Consider the following 23,161-nt stretch of genomic DNA (forward strand, 5'->3'; position numbering starts at 1 on the left):
ACATATATAAAAATATATTTCATAAAAGGAGATAATGAAGCTAGCAATTTGCCCACGATATAAGTTGCAAATATTTCCCCTATTTTTCACTATTTGTAGTGTGGTTTTTGTTTGTTTGTTATTGTTCTGGTTAAGATTTGTTGTTCCTGTTTTTATTTTTAAGTTTTGCTTTAGCCAGATTTCTTAATCCAGGCTTTATGTCATTTTCAGAAAGGCTTTTCCCCACTCTTGGATGATATTAATAATTTACTCATCTTTTTCAGTATTTTAATACTTTTTTACATTTAAACCTTTGTCTGTAACTGACTTTGAGACAAGAATTAGGCAAGAATCAAGCTCCTGCATTTAACAAGTCTATTGCCACACTGTCATAATTACCATTGATTCATAGGACATATTCTTGCCTCATGGAAGTAATTAGTCCACTTTTATTACTCAGAATTACTCCATTTTCCTATGGTTTATATTTCCAGGTGAACTTTAGAATCGTTTTGGCATTCTAAAAAGCCCATTGTTGTTTCATTTGATAATGTGTCAGTTTATAAGTTAAATAAAAGAACTGACATTTACATAATATTGGATCTTCTCATCCAAGAGTAAGATAGGCCTCCCTTTAGTCACATGTCCTATATTCCAGAGATTTATGGTTTTCTGCACAAAAGTACCACAGAGTCTTAACCCAGAGAATTTCTAGGCATTGGTTTTGATGTTATTGTTGCCATTATCAAATGCAAAGTAGCAAGATTAAAAAAATCATTAGGAAAGGTTTTGTTCCTCCACCCCAAATTATCAGTTGCCCATGGACATATTTTGTGGAGCCGATAACGTACACTGGAGAGGACAGTTAAAAAAAAAAAAAAAACACTCTTATGAGCTAGTCTAGTCTATTCATAAGATTTGGTATGAAGCCATATATCCTAGATTGAAATTATTCAAAGCTTTGAAGATACTAAAATATGCTTCAGACACAAATGTCAAGTAACATATAAAATATTATACCAATTGCTGGTATATTTTCAGGTTAATGATATCCTATTGCCATAGAATACATAATTCTATTCTATAGATTTATATTCCTAACTATTAAATATTTGTCACTGTTTTAAGAACTAAAGGTTTCCCTATTCTATGCAAAGTCTAAATTAAACCCAGAGACCAAGAAGTCTAATGAAACCCAAACACAAGAAACGTGAGAAAAATGATACCAAAGTACATCATAATGAAACTGCTAAAAACCAGTAAGAAAGAGAAAAGCTTAAAGCAGCCAGAGGAAGAGACATTATATCAAAGAGGAACAAAGGTAAGATAAATAGCACACTCCTCATTGGATAGAATACAAGCGAGAAGTCAGCAGACTAGGACATTTACAGTCTTGACAGAAAAAAAAACTCAGAATTCTACGCACAACAAAAATTTCTTTCTAAAACGAAGGTAAAATCAAGACAACTTTTGACAACAAAAACCAAGAGAATCCATTGCCAGCACACCAACACTACAATAAATGTTAACAGAAGTCCTTCTAGCACAAAAACAATTATGTCAGACAGAAATCTAAGTCTATAAAAGGAATAAAGAAAACACAAATGAAAAAAGAATGAGACGGTAACTACATGGGGAAATACATACATTTTAACATTATTTAAATCTCTTTAAAAGATAATTGACCATTTAAGCAATAATAGTAATAATGCAGCATTGGGTTTACAACATATGTAAAAAAAGGAAAATGTAGGACAATAGTACAAAGATTGTAAAGTGAGAAATGGAAGATTATTTTAAAGTTCCAATAATGTACAGAAGTGGGATAATATGATTTGAAAATAGTATACAGCAATAATGCATCACAGTCTAAAAGCCCTAAGGCAGTTGCTAAAATAACAAAGAATCAGAGCTAACGAGTACGGGGTTGGGGTGTGGACAAAATGAGTGAAGGTGGCCAGAAGGTACAAACTTCCAGTTCTAAAATAAGTACTGGGAATATAATGTATCACATAGGGACTATAGTTAATAATAGCGTATTATACCTTTGAAAGCTGCTAAGAGAGATGTTAAAAGTTCTCATCTCAAGAAAAATAATTATAATCATGGGAGGTGACCACTGTTGACTAGATTTATTGTGATCATTTAGCAATATATACATGTATCAAATCACTGTTGTACAGCTGAATATAATGTGTCAATTATCTCCCTATTTTAATTTAATTTAACTGTCTCTTTATTCTGAGAGAAAGAGAACACACACACTAGTGGGTGAGGGGCAGAGAGAGAGAGAGAGAGAGAAGGAGGGAGGGAGGGAGAATCCCAAGCAGGCTCTGCACTATCAGTACAGAGGCTGATATGGGGCTCAAACCCAACAACTGGGAGATCACGACCTGAGCTGAAATCAAGAGTCGGACGCTTACCTGAGTCACCCAGGTGTCCCTGTATCTCAATTTTAGATAATAGTTCAATACCCCTCTCTTAATAATTGGTAGAACATTTAACCCGAAAATCAATAAAGACACTGAACACTTGAGCAACACTCTCAACCAACTGGTTCTATTGGACATTTGTAAAACACTTCACCTAAGAGAAACAGAATACACATTCTCTGTAAGCACACATGGAATATCTACCAAGACAGACCATATTTCAGGGTCATATAATTTTTTAAGATTTAAATCATGCAAATTATCTTCTCTAACCACAATGGAATTCAATTAGAATTAACAGAAAAATCTAAAGAAAATCTCCAAATATATAGGTACTGAATAAAACACTTTTAAATAACACACAAGTTGAAAAAATAAAGGAAATTAGAAAATATTTGGAACTAAAAATAAAAACAACATATCAAAATTGGGGGGATGCCTATAAAGCAGGACTTAGGGGGAGATTTATAGCAATCAATAGCCTTTTTAGAATAAGAAAGATCTCAAGACCTCAAACTGTAAATCTCCTATAAGAAAATGAGGCAGTAATCTCTTAGACATCAGCCTTAACAATAGTTTTCTAGTTATCTCTCTCTTCAGACAAGGGAAACCCTAGCAAAAATAAACTATTAGGACCTCACCAAAATAAAAAGATTTTGCACAGCAAAGGAAACCATCATTAAAACTAAAAGGCAGCCTATTGAATGGGAGAAAATATTGGCAAATAATGTATTTGATAAAAGGTTCATATGTAAAATATATGAAAAAGTCCTACAACTCAGCGTTAAAAACAAACAATCCAATTAAAAAAAGGGCAGAGGACTTGAACAGAGATTTTTCCAAAGAAGATAATATAGTTGGCCAACAAGCACATGAAAACGTGCTCAACATCACTCATCATCAGGGAAATGCAGATCAAAATCACAATGAGGTATCACCTCACACCTTTCAGAATGGCTAAAATCAAAAAGACAGTAACAAGTGTTAGCAAGGATGTGGAGAAAAAGGAACCCTTGTGCACAGTTGGTGGGAAGGTAAATTGGTGCAGTCACTATAGCCACTCTGTTTTGGAGATTCCTCAAAAATTAAAAAGAGAAATACTCTATGATCCAGTAACCTCACTACTGGAAACTGACCCAAAGAAAACAATAACACCAATTCAAAAAGATATATGCGCCCCCATCTTTATAGCAGCATTATTTATAATAGTCAAGATATGGAAGCAATCCAGGTATGCATCAATAGGTGAATTCATAAAGAAGAGGCAGTGTGTATATCTATATCTACCTATAGATATATAGATATAGATATATAGTAATATTCCAGAATGAAAATTAGTAAAATAACAACCTGCAACAATAGATAAAAGTCAATGAAACTAAAGCCGGTTGGATTAGGAAAGAAAGCAATTCACCAGTTACCAATATCAGAAATGAGCAGAATGACATTAGTAGAGATTCCATAGGTATTAAAAAAAATTAGAGTATTTTCAACAATTTTATGCCAATAAATTTGACAACTTAGATGAAACGAAAAATTTCTTGAAAGACTCAAATTACCAAAGCTTCTCCAGGAATAAAGATAGGATCTGAAAAGTCCTGTATCGATTAAAGAAATTGAATTAGTAGTTGAAAATTTTCCCACAAAGACAATCCCATGCACATAGGGCAGCACTGATAAATTCTACTAAGTATTTACAAATTCTTCACAAAGTCTCTCAGCTAATGGAAAAGGAGGGTATACTTCCCAACTCATTCCAGGAGTCCAAAGATGACTCAGATACCAAAACCAGACAAAGATATTACAAAGAAATTGTATACCAGTATCTTTTGAAGTTTGTTTGTTTATTTTGGCAGAGGGAAGGGCTGAGAGAAAGAGAGAATCCCAAGCAGGCTCTACACTGCCAGCACAGAGCCTAACATGGGGCTTGATCTCATGAACTGTGAGATCATGACCTGAGACAAAATCAAGAGCTGGATGCTTAACCAACTGAGCCACCCAGGTGCCCCTGCAGACCAGTATCATTATGTAGTAAGTATAGATAACAAAAATCCTAAATAAAATTTCTACAAATGGAATCCAATATATGTTAAAGGGATAATCAATATATTTTGATCAGGTGAAGTTTATCCCAAGAATGCAAGATTGTTTTGCCATTTGAAAATTCATCAGGGCAGGCCAGTGGCACAATTCATCTGAATACAAAAATCTATCATTGTAATTTATCCTATTAACAGGCTAAAAATATGTATCTACAAATATATAAATTATATGTGATCATCTCCATAGATGCAGAAAATCATTTGAGAAAATCTAATATCCATTCCTGATTAAAAAAAAAAAAACTCTGATAATGAACAGAAGGAAAATTCCTCAACTCAACAGAGGGCATTTACTTAAAATCCTCTAACTAGCATCCTACTTAATGGTATAAAACTAAATGATTGTGCCCTAAGATCAGGAACAAGGCAAGAGTGCCTACTCTCAACATTGAAGATTCTAGTCAATGTGATAAATCAAGCGGGAAAAAAAAAAAGCATCCACATTAGCAAAGCAAAAAGTAAAACTCTTTTTTCACAAATGATGTAATCCCTTATGTAGAAAATCTGTTGAGATCTATAAAAACCCTAAGAACCAATAAATCAGCTTTCAGAATACAAGATGAGTATACAGGAATTGTGTCTACATACTAGCAATGAAGATTCAAAAATTAAAAATGATAAACACTATTGCCTACAACGGTACCAAAAAACAGGAAAACTCAGGGGCAAGTCTAACAAAAGGTATGAAAGGCTTACACAGAAAACGATGAAACATTGCCGAGTGAAATGAAAGAGGACTGAAGTAAATGCAGACACACCTTGTTCCTAAGTTGGAAACTCAGTATTGTTTTCAGTTCTCCCAAATTGATCTCTGGTTTCAACAAAAGCTCTACCGAAATCCTAGCAGGCATTTTTTGTAGAGATTTTGACAAGCTGATTCTAAAATTCACATAAAAATTGAAAAGATTCAGAATAATCAGAACTTTGAAAAAGGAAACAAAATTTAAGGTCTAACACGGACACATTTCAAGAATTATTACAAAGCTAAAGTAATCAAGTCAGTATGCCATTAGCATACATAAATAGATTAATGGAATAAATTCATGAAATTAAAGGCACTAGAAACAGACTTTTTTTTAACAACTAATTTTTAACAAAATTGTCAGTACAAGTTAGTGGAGAAATGGTAGCCTTTTCATCTGACACAACCTAAGATCCTCACATTAAAAAATAAAAATAAATAAACACAATTTTGATCCATATTTTGCAACATATAAAAAATCAACTTAAAATGGATCATAAGCCTACATGTAAAACCTAGCATTTCAAAACTTCCATAAGGAAACAGGGGAAAACTTTTGTGATCTTGGGTTAGGCAAAGATTTCTTAGGACACCAAAAACACAATTCATATAATAACAAATTGTTCAACTAGACTTCCTTAGAATAAAAAAAAACCTTTTGCACAAAGATATTGGTAGAGTAAAAAGTAAAAACAAAAATCAAGCCACAGATGGGTAGCAAATAATTTCAGAGCATGTATCTGACCAAAGATTTGTATTCAAACTATATAAAGTACTCTCAAAACTCAGTAATTAGAAAATAATCCATTTTTTTTTTTAAGAGCTAAAAGCTTCGGCAGTAAATTTGGCAAAGAAGATCTATAGATGACCAGCACGTTAAGGAGTACTCAATATCATTAGTCATTAGGGAAATGCAAATTAAAACCATAATACCATACCCCTACACACTCAGAAAGAAACCTAAAATTAAAAAGATATTAGAAACAAGTGTTGACAAGGACAGGGAGGAACTGGAGCTTCGAGGCTCATGGGAATACAGAATGGCACCACCACTTGGGAAAACACTTTGCCAGTTTCAAAAAAGTTAAATAGACACATAGCATATGATACAGCTGTTCTACTCCTGAGTATTTGCTCCAGAGAATTATAAGCATGCACCCATGCCAAGAATTAGGAAAAAAAAAAAAAACAATTGTAACATTTATTCATTTTTGAGAGACAGAGTGTGAGAGGGGGAGGGGCAGAGAGAGAGGGAGACACAGAATCCCAAGCAGGTTCCAGGCTCGGAGCTGTCAGCACAGAGTCCAACACGGGGCTCGAACTCACAAACTGTGTGATCATGACCTGAGCCGAAGTCGGATGCTTAATGGACTGAGTCACCCAGACGCCCCCATGCAAAGATTTTTATATTAAGGTTTGTAAAAGCTCTCTTTGCTAGCCTCAAACTAGCGACTACCTAAACATCCACAATAGAGAAGAGGGTAAGGAAGCCATATATTCATACAATGGAATTCTGCATGGATAAATCTCAAAATAATTATACTGAGCAAGAGAAGCCCCTCCCCCCCCCAATAGAACACACTGTGTTCTTCCACTCATATAAAATTCTAGGCAATTCAATTTAATTTATAGTGACAGAAAATCGATCAGTGGCTGAGTGTGGCAGAGAGGGGTGGAAAGGAACAAGAGATTGTAAAGAGGTATGGGCCACTTTTGGGTCTGACGGACGTGTTCATGATCTTGATTATGGTTTTATACGTGTACACAAGTTAAAACTTCTATTGTGTACTTTAAAGATATGCAGTTTCTTGTGTGTCAATTATGACTCACCAACGCTGTTAAAATCATTAATCTGGGGGCGCCTGGGTGGCGCAGTCGGTTAAGCGTCAGACTTCAGCCAGGTCACGATCTCGCGGTCCGTGAGTTCGAGCCCCGCGTCAGGCTCTGGGCTGATGGCTCGGAGCCTGGAGCCTGTTTCCAATTCTGTGTCTCCCTCTCTCTCTGCCCCTCCCCCGTTCATGCTCTGTCTCTCTCTGTCCCAAAAATAAAAAACGTTGAAAACATTAAAAAAAAAAAAAATCATTAATCTGATAAAATATGGAGAACTTAAATCAATCTGATCATTCTTATTAACAGATGGGGGCAAAGAAGACTTTCATAAGAAACTGACTCTCATTCCAGAGCAAATCATAGCATGAAGACGGTTTCTTGCAAAGGTTTGCTTGTTTGTTTTATTACTGTTGGTTGTCTTATCTTTCACCGATACCAGTTCCTGGGAACCCTGTTAAGACTTTTGATATAGGGGTGCTGGGTGACTCAGTCAGTTAAGCATCCGCCTCTTGATCACAGCTCAGGTCTTGATCTCAAGGTTGTGAGTTCAAGCACTGCACTGGGCTCCACGCTGGGTGTGGAACCTACTTAAAAAAAAAAAAAGACTGTCTTGATAGAGAGTAAGCAAAACCCATACCCCAAAATACTTGAGAATATATCCTCTCCTTTAAAATTCAACATGATCTATTTGTCATCGTTATACAGGGAGAACGGCTTCTCAGCTGATTATAACCCAAACTTGTTATCAAGTTATAGCCAACATCCAGTCTTACAAGTCACTACCTTCCAAATGTATAATAAACCAAGAAAGTAGAACGGCCAGCTTAATGAATTGATCACCATCCTGTGTCCTGAGGCAGAGGAGGCCTGTTTCTTATCTTTTTTATTCTAACGTGCAAATATAAATTCACCTCGTGTAAGGTTGGATTCAGTTTACAGAATTTGGCAACGAATCTTCGGAACCTATGGAGCCCAGGTGGAGAGATTCTGTTCTTTATTCTGTCCTCCTGCGACAGCTAGCTATAGCTTGCGAATGGATGACAAGCCTTTGGAGAGGCGGTGTCCTCACCCGAGTGGACCACCTGTTGGATCTTGGTAGAAGGCAAACACAGCATTGGGACAAAGGGAGAGGACTGAGTTATGCATCAGCGTGCATCACAAAAGACAGATCAAACGCAGGACTCCAAAGCCTTGCTCTCCTGGAGTTCACTCTCCGACTGTTCCTTCGACCCTTTCGAAATGATGATACACGGCTGTTTTCATTTTGACAGAGTCCCTTCACGCTTTCTTGCCGATCCGCGGTTCTAGACCTTGGGGCTCTTCAGAAACGAAATGTGGACAAACTTCAAGCACCTTAGGAGATGGCACGGAATATTATGAACTGTTGAAAAACTGGCGTTGGGATTGGTTCCTACGGCCTAAGTGTTGTATGTGTACCCACAGAACGCCATCCTTTGAGACGGTCTTGGGCCAGTCTTTTGAAAGGACTTGGAAGGCAAAACAAACAAGAAATCAACCAAACCGCCAGAAAGTGGAAATGAAGTGGCCGTGAAGTGGGGTTTGGGGGATTAAAGTCATTTTTCCCATTCATCATGCACCTCCCTCTCCTTTAAAAGATTTTGGCCATAGAAACTGCCTTGGTTAGAACATTATCAAAAACCATTTCAAGAATACCCCATTTCTAGACTATCTTATTGGTGAAGTCCTTTTTATTTTGCCAAAACAATTTCCTATCTCTTGCTCACAGGTTTTAATTATAACAGCTATCTTAACCACTTACACATTTGCATACAATTTTCCCAGTCACTTGGCCAAGAATTTTTCCATACACACTGCATATTTTTCCCACACCATATCCATATGGACATTATTTTTTCCTCTTTGGGTTTTTTTATCCTCAAATGTATTTTCCATTCTGCTTCCATTCTTCTGACTCACGCACATTTGCAGACTTCTACATTTCTATTCTTTCTAAGACCCACTGCTCTTCCTCTCTCCTCCCACTTGAAAAATATCCATTAAAGAGTAGCAAAAAAAAAAAAAAAAAAAAAAATCATCTTGGTACAGGACCGCCCAGAGGCTCTGGAACCATGCAGACCCTTGGATGATGGCTCCAGGTATTAATATGCTAATACCAACAATAGTTGAACTTCTAGGCCCTGTGTTCAGTAGGTCATATAAAGCTATATATACTATCTCATTGAACCATTAGCATCACTGTATCAGTCCTGGTAATACCCCAGCTTGCGGAGGAGGTGACTTAAACTTACAGAAGTGACGTCACTCAGTTACCCAAGGTGCACTCTGAGCCTGAGCTCTGGTCTTCGGACCTCCTTCTTGTATTCCTGTTTCAGACCTCCATAACTTTCTTTTGAAGAGATCCTATTTTCTTTCTTTTGCTTTTCTAAATGTATCTTCTAACTTTGATTTTATATTGGTCTTATCAACTACAATATTTTGCCAAGCAAAATAGATATGAAGAAAAAATTTAATACTGTTATTTTTAATGGGGCTCGAGCCCGTGAACCCAGAGATCATGACCTGAGCTGCAGTCAGATGCTTGACCGACTGAGCCACCCAGGAGCCCCTGATGTTTGACTTTTTTTTTTTTTTAATGTTTATTTTTGAGAGAGACAGAGCATGATTGGGGGAGGAGCAGAGAGAGGGAGACACAAAATCTCAAGCAGGCCCCAGGTTGTCAGCACAGAGCCTGATGCAGAGCTCAAACCCACAAACCACGAGATCATGAGCTAAGCCAAAGTCTAACACTTAACCGACTGAGCCACCCAGTCACCCCTCATGTTTCACCTCAGAAGTTTTAAGCCTCTTCCCCTGGTGCCCCACATGTGAACAAGCTGATAGAAAGCAGGAGGGCTCCCTCCTTGGATGGCAGCTTTGTCCTTTGAGGATGTTCAAACGTTACAGGTCCCTGGCCACCTGCAGGAGCCCTCACCGTGGCCTGACCCCTTCTCCACATCGGTCTACTCTCCCTGTCCTCTCAAGCCATTCTGGATAAATCTGGGAAGCCTGCCCTCATTGTCTCAAAAAGACTTGTTATGTGAGGAATAAGCCTCTTCATACCTCTTGGTGTGTGTATATGTGGGATCATTAGTTTTGACATCTGAACCAAATTGGGGGTGGGGGGAGGCCCATCCTGTTCCTGAAGAGCGTCCCCAACACCCGGCGTTGAAGGAAGTCTTGTTCTCTTCCCTCTCGAGGTGCTTTCTGAGTTTGCTACCAGCAAACTAATGGCTACTGCTAATGGCCCCCACACACCGCTTGGCCCACCTCACCACTGTTCTAACCCTCCCTTTGAGCTCAGTACCTGTCCTGATTTTCTATTTTCCTTTTCTATTTTCTATTTTCCAACTCTCACCAGCCCACCCTTTATTTGTATTTACTTAATATTATTGTAGTGTCCTGTTTCTCCTGTGTTTATTCTCTTCCATTATGGGTTCTCTATTGCTTCCATTTCTATAGCATATTCTTTATTCAACTCAACAAGCCTTACTGATCAGTCATGGGTCAAACAAAAGGTTTGTTGGAAAATGAGTATTTCCTGTCATGTTTTTGCAACTTTTCAGCCAGCAAGGAATTCTTAAACAGTGCTTCTATATTGACAGTGAAGATTATAAATACTACTTATAACTATTGGAATGTTCATTTTGAAAGTAATATATTTTCTTTCTTAAAAAATTTTTTGTAATGTTTATTTTTGAGAGAGACAGGATGAGTGGGGGAGCGGCAGAGAGAGAGGGAGACACAGAATCTGAAGCAGCCTCCAGGCTCCCAGCTGTCAGCACAGAGCCCGATGTGGGGCTCGAACTCATGAACTGTGAGATCATGACAATCCAAAGTCAGATGCTTAGCCAACTGAGCCACCTAGGTGCCGCCAAGCATCAACACTTTTTAAAAAAAACCTCACACATGGGGGTGCCTGGCTGGCTCAGTCAGACGAATGAGCAACTCTTGATCTTGTGGTTGTGAGTTTGGGTCCCGTGTCAGGTGTAGAAATTCCAAAATAAATAAATAAACAAACTTAATTTTTTAAAAGCCTCACAAATAGAAATAGGATATATCGAAGTAGGCACGTGAATTAGAGGCCTTGTCTGCCTTCAGTTCAGGGTCCCCAATGCTCAGACAATAATAAATAGCTGTTCAATCAATGTAGGAATACCATTCACATAATTTATCTTGAAAAGTGCCCCTTATTACCTATGTTCTACCTCATCCTTTTTAAGGGCAAATTTTATTCCATTTTCCTACATTTGTTATTAATTTATTTAACTGAGGCCCTATGCTGGGCATTGAGGTTGTTTCCAGTCTTTTCCACTTAAAAGATTAATGAGAAGTAACCTACCCAAGATCTCTCACATACTCCTTCCCACTCTGATGTTTATAAAAAGTTCTTCCATCTTTTCAGGAGTAGGTCGTAAAAATGGATCATCCTGATAGAGGTTTTAGGCTTTTCTGGGGGGGGGGGGGGCTATGAAAGCTGCCTAAATGTAAGAGAAATACTCAGTTGAAAATGTAGAAAGTGTTGAGGCACCTGGGTGGCTCAGCTGGTTACACATCTGACCCTTCATCTCAGCTCAGGTCTTGATCTCAGGGTCGTAAGTTCAAGTCCCTCCTTCGGCTTCACACTGGGTTTGAAGCCTACTTAAAAGAAAAAGTACAAAGTGTTGACAAACAGGCCAGTGGCATCTCTGACTGAAACAAGTATTTCAAGTAACTTACAAAAAAACTGGCTGCTTTAAAAAAAAAAAAAAACAAAAAAACAAAAACAAAAAAAAAAAACTTCTAGAAAATTTCCAAGAGTTTCCTGGGGTAAACAGATGTTATCTACCTTTGAATTAATCGTAGCAAACATTGTTCCTAACAGTGTGCTTGTGGGAAATTTACTAGGAATTGGTGATTAAAACTTCAAACAATGTTAGTATTGCTCAAGTAGGAGAGTATAAGCAATTTAAGACAACTCAAATATTTCAGACACAAAAACAAAAATGTCTAGGTCAGGGGGAACCCTTGGTTTAATTAAAATTACCACCTACGTTCTCTACCACCTTATTCCAGAAGAATAGTCCCAAAAAGAACTATTGGTCAATGAAACATTGCAATGCTGTTTGACTTATAATAAACTACATATAGGCACACCTCATTTTATTGTGTGTTGCTTTATTGCACTTTGCAGATAATGCCTTCAATTCCCAAATCGAAGGCTTTTGACTGGCAAGTCTATTGGCACCATTTTTCCAAGAGCATTTGCTCATTTTATGTCTCTATCATTTTTGTGTAATTCTTGTAATATTTCAAACTTTTTCATTATTGTATGTATTGTGGTGATCTGTGATTAGCAACATTTGATGTTACTATTTTAATTGTTTTGGGGTGCCGTGAACCATGCCCATATAAGACAAAGAACTTAATTGGTAATTATATGCATTCTGACTGCTCTACAATGGGCCATACCCCATCTCTCCCAGTATCTCTATTCCCCGAGAGAAAACAATATTGAAACTAGGCCAATTAATAATTGGCCAGTAACTACAAGGGCCTCTAAGTGTTCCAGTGAAACGAAGACTCATACGCCACTCACTTGGAATGAAAAGCTAGAAATGATTAAGCTTAGTGAGGAAGGCATGTCCAAACCTTGGCCTCTTGTGCCAAACAGTCAAGTTGTAAAATGCGAAGGAAAATCTCTTGAAGGAAATTTAAGTGCTATTCCAGTGAACACACAAATGATAACAAAGTCAAGCAGGCTTATTGCTGATATGGAGAAAGTTCTAGTGGTCTGGACAGAAGAGAAAACCAACCCCAACATTCCCTTAAGCCCAAGCCTAATCCAGAGCAAGGCCCTGACTCTCTCCAAACTTTTTGAAGGCCCGGAGATGGGAGGAAGCTGAAGATGAGAAGTCTGAAGCTAGCAGGCATTGGTTCATGAGGTTTAAGGAAGGAAGGCACCTCCACAACATACAAGTGCAAGGTGAGGCAGCAAGTGGTGTTGTAGAAGCTGCAACAAGCTCTCTGGAAGATTGAGCTGAGATAATGAGGGTAGCCACACTAAACAAATTTTCATTGTAGATAAAACAGCCTTCTCTTGGAAGAAGATGCCATCTAGGACTTTCACAGGGAGAGGGGACAATTCAATGCCTGGCTTCAAAGTTTCCAAGGACAAGCAGACTCTCTTGTTAGGGGCTAATGCAGCTGGTGACTTTAAGTTGAAGCTGATGCTCATTTTATCATTATACAAATACTAGGGCCCTTAAGAATGATGGTAATTCTACTCTGCTTGTGCTCTATAAATGGGACAACAGAGCCTAGATGAAAGTGTGTCCATTTACAATATGGTTTACTGATTCTTTTAAGCCCACTATTAAGACCTATTGCTAGAGGGTTTTGTTTTTTTTTTAAGATTACTGCTCATTGACAATGCACCTGGTTACGCAAGAGATCTGATGGAGATACACAAAGAGATTAATGTTTTTTTCATGTCTGTTAACCCAACTTCCTGTCTGCCACCCACAGAACAAAGAATAATTCTGACTTGCAACTTTTATGATTTAAGAAATACATTTCATAAAGCTATAGCTGCTCTGGATAGTGATTCCTCTGACTGATCTGGGCAAAGTAAATTGACATCTTCTGGAAAGGATTTGGCATTCTAGATGCCATGAAGAACATTCATGATTCATTCGGAGAGGTCAAACAAATGAACAAGAGTTTGGAAGAGTTTAATTCCAACCTTCATGGATGATTTTGAGGGGTTCAAGACTTCAGGGGAGGAAGTAACTGCACATGTGGTAGAAGTAGCATGAGAACCAAGATTACAAGCAGAGCCTGAAGAATTGAGTGACTTGTGGCAACCTCATGATAAAGCGTTAGTGGAGAAGCAAAGAAGGTGGTTTCTTGAGAGCTCATCTACTGGTGAAGATGCCGTCAAGATTGTTGACCTGACAACATAGAATTGAGGCTATTACATAAACTTAGTTGATAATGCAGGGGCAGCATTTCAAAGGATTGACTCCAATTTCGAGAGAAGTTCTCCTGTGGGTAAAATGCTAACCAAGAGCATTGCACATTCAAGAGAAATCATTCATGAAAGGAAGAGTCCGCGGACTTGGAACACTTCATTTTTGTTTTTGTTTGTTTGTCCTTTACGGAATCACCATAGCCACCCCAACCTTCAGCAACTACCACTCTGATCAATTGGCAGCCCTCAGAAAAGAGATTAAGACTCACCAAAGGCCCAAATGATTGTGAGCATTTATTTTTAGCGTGAGTGTATTTTTCATTTTTTTTGGGGAATGCATATGGCTGTGTTCCAATAAAACTTTATTTACAAAATGAGCAATGGGCAGATTTGCCAACCCCTGGCGTGGTGCCTCCCCCCTCGCCCTCAGCCACCCCGGAGTCCTTGAGAGCAGAGGCTCCCTGAACCAGTTTCTCCGGTGTGGGTGTGGGTGTGTTTGGCGAGTAGGTGCCAGTACACACAAGCTGAGGGAGGAGAGCCAGGAGTTCCTGTTAACACCCAGGCTGCTTCTTCCAGACGGTGCCTCCAGATCTTAAGTTCATGCACCAGCCTGCACTGCCGACTCCCATTCAGCAGACTTAGCTTAAGCTTCCTCTAATCACCAAGCCATGTGCCACTCACCCGTCTACTTTCCTTCCCCCCAAATTCTAGCATCACTTTATGGGGTCTATTTTCTATTTTCTTAGAGGAGTTTGTAACCATTTTTTTTTCTCTCTGGTCTTTTTTTTTTTTGGCATGAAGAAAGCTATTTATTGCTCTTGATGTAGCAAGGATATATAAATATTCGATTTTTTTCTTTTTTTTTTTCTTTCGCCAAGTTTATTCAACATTATGTTGGAGGTTGTCGTCAGCACATTAAACAAGAAAAAGAAAGGCATATGACTGGAAAGAAATACAACTTTTTGAAGATGACATATGAAAAGAATCTAATAATAACTATTGAATTAACAATTAACTATGTCCCCGGATCCCAAGTCAGAGTATCAGTATCTTAAGAGGAAGGTATATATACATTTTTTAAGCCCATATACCTGCACACGTAATAGACTGCAATATAGTGTGAACATCACTTTCATAGGCACTGGGAAACCAAAAATTTCATTTGGCTCCTTTATTATGATATTCGCTTTATTGTGGTGGTCTGCTACTAAACCTCCAACATCTTGGGGGTATGCCTGTCACTGTCCTTAAAAAATGTGAAATTAGAAATTTGAAAACTCTTCTTTATTGATTACTTTGTCGCTTTACAACTATTTTTTCGCGATGTTGTGCTGGAAAGTTTGACCAGGTCTATGGAAGAGTTCTTGGTTTAAAGTCATGAAAGGATTTCAAGTTAAAAAGGGAACTGGCGAATAGGAAGTGGAAAATCTCACACATGCACCCACAGAAGAACAGACCGTAAGGACTGAGAGACCGATTTCCTGTAAATGTCTCATTTACAGAAAACCAAGACTTGCCTCCTGACCAATGAACATCCACCAAGAACTTCTCCTCATCCTCAAGCCAATGAGCTTACTGCTTGAACTCTGTCTGGCTTCCCCTCTTGGAACACCTTGGCCCATAAGTACACTCTGCTTCAAACCCTTCCTTCTTCCTTCTTTGAGTTGACACTCTCTAGTATAAGAGGAATCTGAAGGAGACAACTCCCAGAAGGACAGGGACCCTGAATTCAGGTACACTTGGGTTGGATTAAACCTATGGATTTTCCTCAGGGTAAAACTGTAAGTGCTAGACAGAGGTTGAGCACCTAAATACAGCTAAGAGCCCTTGCCACCTTCACGATAGAGACAACGGTCTCTGAGGCCCAAGAATCCCACAGAAGGAGATGGGCATGAACAAGTTTCACAATTGGTTGCTTGTCACCTACAAGAAAATTCCATGCAACGAGGGATATCTGGTCAAATCACACAAGGGGCGCCTAGGTGGCTCTGACTTTGGCTCAGGTCATGATCTCACAGTTCATGGACTTGAGCCCCACATGGGGCTCTGTGCTGACAGCTCAGAGCCTGGAGCCTGCTTCAGATTCTGTGTCTTCTACTCTCTCTGTCCCTTCCCCACTCATGCTCTGCCTCTCTCCGTCCCAAAAATAAATTTTAAAAAAAACATTAAAAAAAGTCAGACAATTTGGGCACGGACTGTCAGTCAGGAAAAACTGACTGACAGGAAAAACTTTAAGTATCCCTTAAAAGGCACACCATCAAACAAAACCCAAGTCCCAACCCTCAGGCGATCTAGGATTTTTCTTTCCCCTTGAGCAAAGTCCAGATGCAGGACCCTAGTCATTGAAATGCTCACAGCGAGCCACCCACCCCAACCCTTCAGGAAACCCAGCTGGTTTTATGTTAGACATTATGGTCTCTCTGCGTGTACACTTTTTACTAAATGGATCGGTCTGATGAAGACAACCTAGAATTACAACGGCCATTATGAAAAACATCCCAATTAGACAAGATCCTTCCTTTATCAAGTACACTTGAACAGAAGGGTTCTCCCCCAAACCAGAATGGGATACCTATTTTAATTGGCCTGCAATTCAAGGCTTCAAGATTTCATGATAGCTCCGTTGGAAGATTCATTGCAAAAGGGTAATGAAAAATTATAACATGAGAGGTACCTAAAACAAAGACTGTAAGACTCAAGTGACTGCCACTGCTTTCTCCTAGCCTCCTTTACTTGAGTATTCAGTCTACTAATCCTCTAAATCATCTTTCTACTATGAAGAGACTATAGGATCATAAACAAATGTCTGCCAAGTTTGTGGCCTTCAGGACCTATCTACCCTCAAAGGAGGGCCCCCTATGAGCCTCTCCTGGGGTTGACGGGACTCTGAGGTGTTCTCCTGTAAGTGCTACCCATTGTTCCCTTAAACAGCCAAGGGAAAAAAAAAATAATAGAAAGTCTTGCCAGATTCTGGTAGATCCTGGAGCTGCACGTTCTACTTGAAACCCCACTCACTCCAGAGCCTGTGGATGGGATCCTGGGAAAACCAGAGACGTTGGTCAAGACTTAGCTTTCCCAAATCTGTCTCAAGTGCCCAGTTGAAAGAGGAAAATCAGTTTTTATGTTGTCCCTTCCTTTCCAAATCCAAACCTATTGGTTTCTTATCCTTTATCTCCCAGGGACAGATGTTGCCTTCTTGATTGCCTCATTTTGGGCCAGAGAACTCTCCTTGGCAACCACCAGGTTGGGGGTGCCAAAATACTTCCAGACAGTAATGTGGGTAGAACTCCATTTTGGGGTAGGGTCCTACTGACTACTGCCTGCCCTCCGGAGAATTGTCCAAGTCTTCTTTCCTTTGGCTATCTTTGGAAGTTGCTCTGGATCTTGGGAGTATAGTATCCTTTGCGCCCTCTTTGGGAATGCTTGTGTCCAAGGGGTTGTTCAGTATTACGAGAAATATTTACTCTTTGTCTTGGCTGAACCCTGACAAGATAGTTGAAAGGATTTTTCTTAGGTAGCTCTATGGTCAGAAGTCAGCATAATTGAAAGCAGTTATTTTTTTTCAAGGCCTTCTCTCCTAATTTAAAATGAAATTATGTACCCAGAGGCAAAACAAACAAATAAACAAACAAAAACACTCCAAAGACAAACAGCTCCAAATCTAGAACACAGGCATCTTTTGATGTCCATCTTGGTTGGGTATCTTCTCCCTGATCTAAAAAAGAAAACTGAAGGTCATGTCATAGGATAACATCAGCCCATGATGGCATTCAAGTTGCAACCCAATTCCACGAAGAATTAAAAGAATCATCCTGGTCTTATAAAATGTCATCTTTATAAGAACAAGAATGCAGCTCTAGAAGCAGTTCCAATCTCACCTTTTGTTTTGTTTTGTTTTGTTTTTTAACCCATCCCCGAACTTCACCTTTTCATCCTGAAAGGCCTGCCGATACCATAAAAGATCTAGTCTTACTTAGGAAACAAAGGACCCTCTTGGGGGAACTTGCATCACTTCCCTGTGCCTCTGAGATTTCAGTGTCCAGTTTTCCCCTAGAAACTATGAGGCTTATCTCTTTCAAGTTCAAATTTCAGGGGTGTCATTCTTACCCAAAGAAAAAATGGCAGGGGGCGGGTGTAGCGGAAAGTTTATTTGGAACTTTGGTGAATTTTCTCAAGTGTCTTGTCCACAAGTATCAGGAAAAAGCTTTAGCCTTCTGAGCAGTTAAAATTTATTCCAATGTCCAGAAACACAATTTGGATTCAACTGTGCTCTCATAAACTAGTGAGTTTTATATTGTATCTGATTCATGGCTAAAATTTTAACAACAAACACTGGAAAATCTCTGTTGTGTCTGCCTATATTTTTATATACATCTATGCATGTATCTATGTAGCAGATAAATGTGTGAACTTTTTCTACCTCTGGATGGTATTGCTAAAATTAATCTTTTTTTTTTAATTTTTAAAATATTTATTCTTGAGAGAGAGAGACAGAGAGAGAGTGCACAAGAGCTGGGAAGGGGCAGAGAGAGAGAGAGAGGGACAGACTCCAGCCTGAGCTGTCAGCACAGAGCCCAATGTGGGGCTCGAACTCACAAGCTGTGAGATCATGACCTGAGCCAAAGTCAGACGCTCAACCCACTGAGCCACCTGTGCACCCCTAAAATTAATCTTTATAAGAGCTCTATTTATTTGGCTTAAAGAAAAATAAACACTACCAAAGTATTCCTAAAACTCTCAGAAGTATGAAAATGAACCCAAACATTTTTCAAGTTCACATGATCTAAGATAAATCTTTAGTGAATAAAAGCTAGTTTAGGTTTGTTGGTTAAATCAAAACAGACCGGTCTTCAGAGTTGTCAGCATTAAATGTTAAAATTTTGTTCTTCCTGGGATTACTGAAAGTCGCATGCCCTCATGTTATCCCTATTACAGAATTTCTCAGCAAGAAAGAGTATTTGAGATGATGGCCACCTGTTTAAGGTCTCATGAAATTTTCAAGAGTAATCTAAGCCTAATTGTTAAGAACAAGTGAGTAGGACAGATGTAATAAAAGTTGATAAATGAACTTTTCAACAATAATTTCACTTAATGGTAGGTGCATTTCAAAATAGTTTCCTAGGGGTGCCTGGGTGGCTCAATTAAGTGTCAGACATCAGCTCAGGTCATGATCTCATGGTTTGCGGGCTCAAGCCCTGCATGGGGCTCTGAGCAGAGCCTGGAGCATGCTTGGGAATCCATGTTTCCCTCTCTCTCTCTCTCTCTCTCTCTCTCTCTGTCCCATTCCTGCTTGTGCGCCCCCTCTCCCCCTCCTTCCCCCTCTCCCCCTCCCTTCCCCTGTCCCTCTCTCTCAAAAATAAATAACCTTAATAGTTTCCAAAATCTTTTCGGTTACTTGAAACCTTAAAGTTATATTGAGAGAAGTTAAATGATGGGTATTCATTCAATATTTAAATGATTTCCAAATGAAATAAGATATTGGAAACAATTGTTGAACGTGGGTTTTTCTCCTTCAGGCTTCCCATTTACAGAGGAACTAATGATACTTGTCCCATGTTGGTCAACATGCTATACATTTCAAGAAGTGTATACTTCTAGGGATTATGAGATGTTTTTATACATTTGCAAGTGATACACAGTTCACAATTGTTTACCTAAGTTTTGCTAGAAATTCACATTTAAAAAATCTGAATTTCTAGCAAAAGTTAGGTAAACATCTATGTATGCCAGGAAAGTAGAACTTATATTTTCAGCAAGAAAAAAAGTGTCAGGGATGGAGGTACATTTGTGTTAAGGGAAAACAAAGTAATTTTGTCCCAGAGTAAATTTGGTTATTTCAGAACAGGGAAAAGATGAATACAGGGCAAACTGAATGGATTTAGAAAGTTGGGAAGAAAGAGAGGGGAATGGGCAGGGTAGTGAATTTCTTATTGAGTGAATTTCTTTTAATTAAAAAAAAAAAAAAAAACAACCCGAAAAGCTCTAATATGAATAGTACACTTACGTAAAACTCAACCTTAATTTTCTTTCATCTGTTGAAAAGAAAATTTTTCTTGGGCTATTGGTCTGCTCCTGGGAAGAGATTGTGAAGGGTTTTTCTTTACCTTTTAGGTTACCTGCCTGGACAGCAAAGATTTTGTATCTTAAAGTAAGTAAGCGTGCTTTATGTTGTCCTTATGAGGTCTTCATTTACTCCAGGAAAGCCATCCTTCTCAATATTAAAAGAGCTAAATTTTGTCACAGCTATATCAGCTTCCATGTTTGCCTTTACGATTTTGTATTTTACTTCGGTTAAATAATGAAGTATTATTTCACAATCATCTGTGATCCTATTTAGTCAAATGTTCAAACCTTTTGACATTTTGGTAACTTCCCAAGGTAAATTCTAAATGGAGTCTTTTTTTTTTTTTTTTAAATCTCAGAGTAACTTTGAAATTTCCCACAGGGTCACACACGCACACATGCACAAAGTCTCAAAGGACCGTGTCTCATTTGGTAAAAGGTTAAGCTAATTAGGTTTATTGGACATGTTAAGGTACACAGTAAGTGTTCTCAAGTAAGAAGTGATGCTAAACCTTCTTAGTTTATATTTATATGGATACATGTTATTAATACAAGTCTCTTAGAAATTTGTGGAATTCCTAGAAACCTGCTTGCTATGTTCTGGTATAATTTTATCAGTCATAATTCCAGTTATCTTAAAATGTGGGGAGAATTTGCCACCCAAAGTTAAGTCTTTGGTAAAATATTGTTTTAGGCTAGTTATTTTTAAGAAGTAACAGACCTAGGGGCACCTGGGTGGCTCAGTCAGTTAAGAGTCTGACTTTGGCTCAGGTCATGATCTTGCAGTTCATGGGTTCAAGCCCTGTGCTGACAGCTCAGAGCCTGGAGCTTGCTTCAGATCCTATGTCTCGCTCTCTCTCTGCCCCTCCCCTGCTCACGCTCGCTCTCTCTCAAAAATGAACAAACGTTAAAAAAAAAATTAAAAAGAAAAAGAAGTAACAGACCTAGAAAAATCTTTGAAAACAGTAGACCTTCTCCTTTTCTAAGAAACATTTACATTTATAGGGAACATCTCCATTTGTAAGGGGGTTTCCCATTTTGTAGCAGAAGAGTAGGAGGAGGTCTCTAAATCTCTACAAACTCTCATCAATGGAGAAGGCAAAGTTAAATCTGCCTAACTACCTACCCTTGTTTCCGTGCTTTTCCTGGTAACCTCCCACAACTTGACCCTCCCCAGCATTTTCTCTTGTCTTTAGCTAGAGATGCTATTTAAGGCGGTGGTGTATGCCACTTCAGGGAGTTAGTCGGTTTTCCTGTCTTCCATGTAGAAGGGAGGTATACAAAGTGGTTATTAAAATTGTTTTTTCTTCTGTCAATCTGTCTCTTTAAAAAAATTTTTTAAGTTTATTTATTTTGAGAGAGAGAGAGAGAACACAAACAGGGGAGGGGCAGAGAGAGGGAGAGACAGAGAATCCCAAGAAGGCTCCATACTATCAGCACAGATCTGATGCGGGACTGAAACTCAAACCATGAGATCATGACCTGAGCTGAAACCAAGAGTTGGACACCTAACTGACTGAGCCACCCAGGCTGCCCATCTGTCTCTTATCATAGGGTAATCTCAGAAAAGATCCTAGAAGGGTAAAGGGCAAATTATGTTCCCTCTCCCTCAGTGATGTGTCACAGAAATAACCAAATTTCCTTGTTAATTCCATTTCAACAGACTGTCATCAGATCCATAACCACAGACATTTCAAAATCTTTTGTCATTACAGGCACTGTTTTATGGTTTTTGCAAAAGTGAGATTCATAGAAAGGACCTTTCCAAGTACTCTTGACCACTGACTCTACTGGTAAATCACAAAGGTATCAAACCTTGGGTGCCTATTTCACAAATGTAGAAGCCTCCAACACACATCTAGTCCTGTGCAAAACTCTGAGACCTCAAAATCGAAGTGACTAATAAAACATCAAACTAGACTGCTTCCTTCCAAGTCATTGGACCAAGGGCATTTCTCTCCATTTCTCCTTTCCTCTTTGACCACGCTTTTCTTGATTCTTACACCATGAAGATCTTTATGATTCTTTTGTGTGTCTGTCATCTTGCTCTGGACTGGAAATGCCATTGTTCACAAATCTCAGGCCATTGCAAAAAGGGGTAATCCAACCTCCAAATGACTGTTGGATCTGCCCCAATGCTAGTGATCCTGTGGTTCTGTCTGTCACAAACTTTTCCCTCATTTCCAAAGCCTCAGTTTCTCTTGGAGCAAACTCAGCCCCATCTTGATCATGTCTGACTCCCTAACACTAGGGGTCCATTTCCCTGTCCTCAGTTAATAACCTCTCATCTGAAGAAACTTGCATCCAGACTCTGTACAAAGATAGGGAGGGACACAAGGGAAGGGTAACAGAAATGAAGCCACCTGTGTGGTCCACAGACTTGTACATTTTATTGATCTCCCAAGTCCTGAGCCACAGACTCAAATGAATTACCAGGAGGCATTCATTATTCAAAACTCACTTCTTTTGGCAGACCCCTACTCCTTTGCCTAGAAGTATGAACAAATGATGCTATAATTGGGAATCTTTCCTCAACTCTTGAAGATACTGAAGAATCTGCTTCTCAAGAAATAGCTGCCCAACAAAAATTCCTATACTCTGGCCAAAGCTTTTCTTTTAAAAAAATTTTGTTAACTTGTTTTTTGAGATGGAGAGAGACCAAGCACAAGCAGGAGAGGGGCAGAGAGAGAAGGAGCACAGAGTATGTAGCAGGCTCCAGGCTTTGAACTGTCAGCACAGAGCCTGACGTGGGGCTTAAACTCACAAACCATGAGATCATGACCTGAGCTGAAGTCAAATGCCGAACAGACTGAGCCACCCAGGCATCCCAGCTGTTCTTTGTAATTCGATAGATTTTGATTATCTTTTAGCAGAGCAAGGAGATGTATGGTCCTGCCAATACAACTTGATGCACTTAGATGGATGCTTTTGGCAAAGTTGAGACTCAACTGCACAAGATCACTGAACAAACCAGTTGTCTTAAAATGACTCCTTCAATGAGGAGCTTTCTTTCACTTATTTGATTCTGAGTGGTTTGGGTCTT

The sequence above is a fragment of the Panthera leo genome, chromosome D4 (assembly GCF_018350215.1).
Source record: "Panthera leo isolate Ple1 chromosome D4, P.leo_Ple1_pat1.1, whole genome shotgun sequence".
In the NCBI taxonomy this organism is placed as follows: Eukaryota; Metazoa; Chordata; class Mammalia; order Carnivora; family Felidae; genus Panthera; species Panthera leo.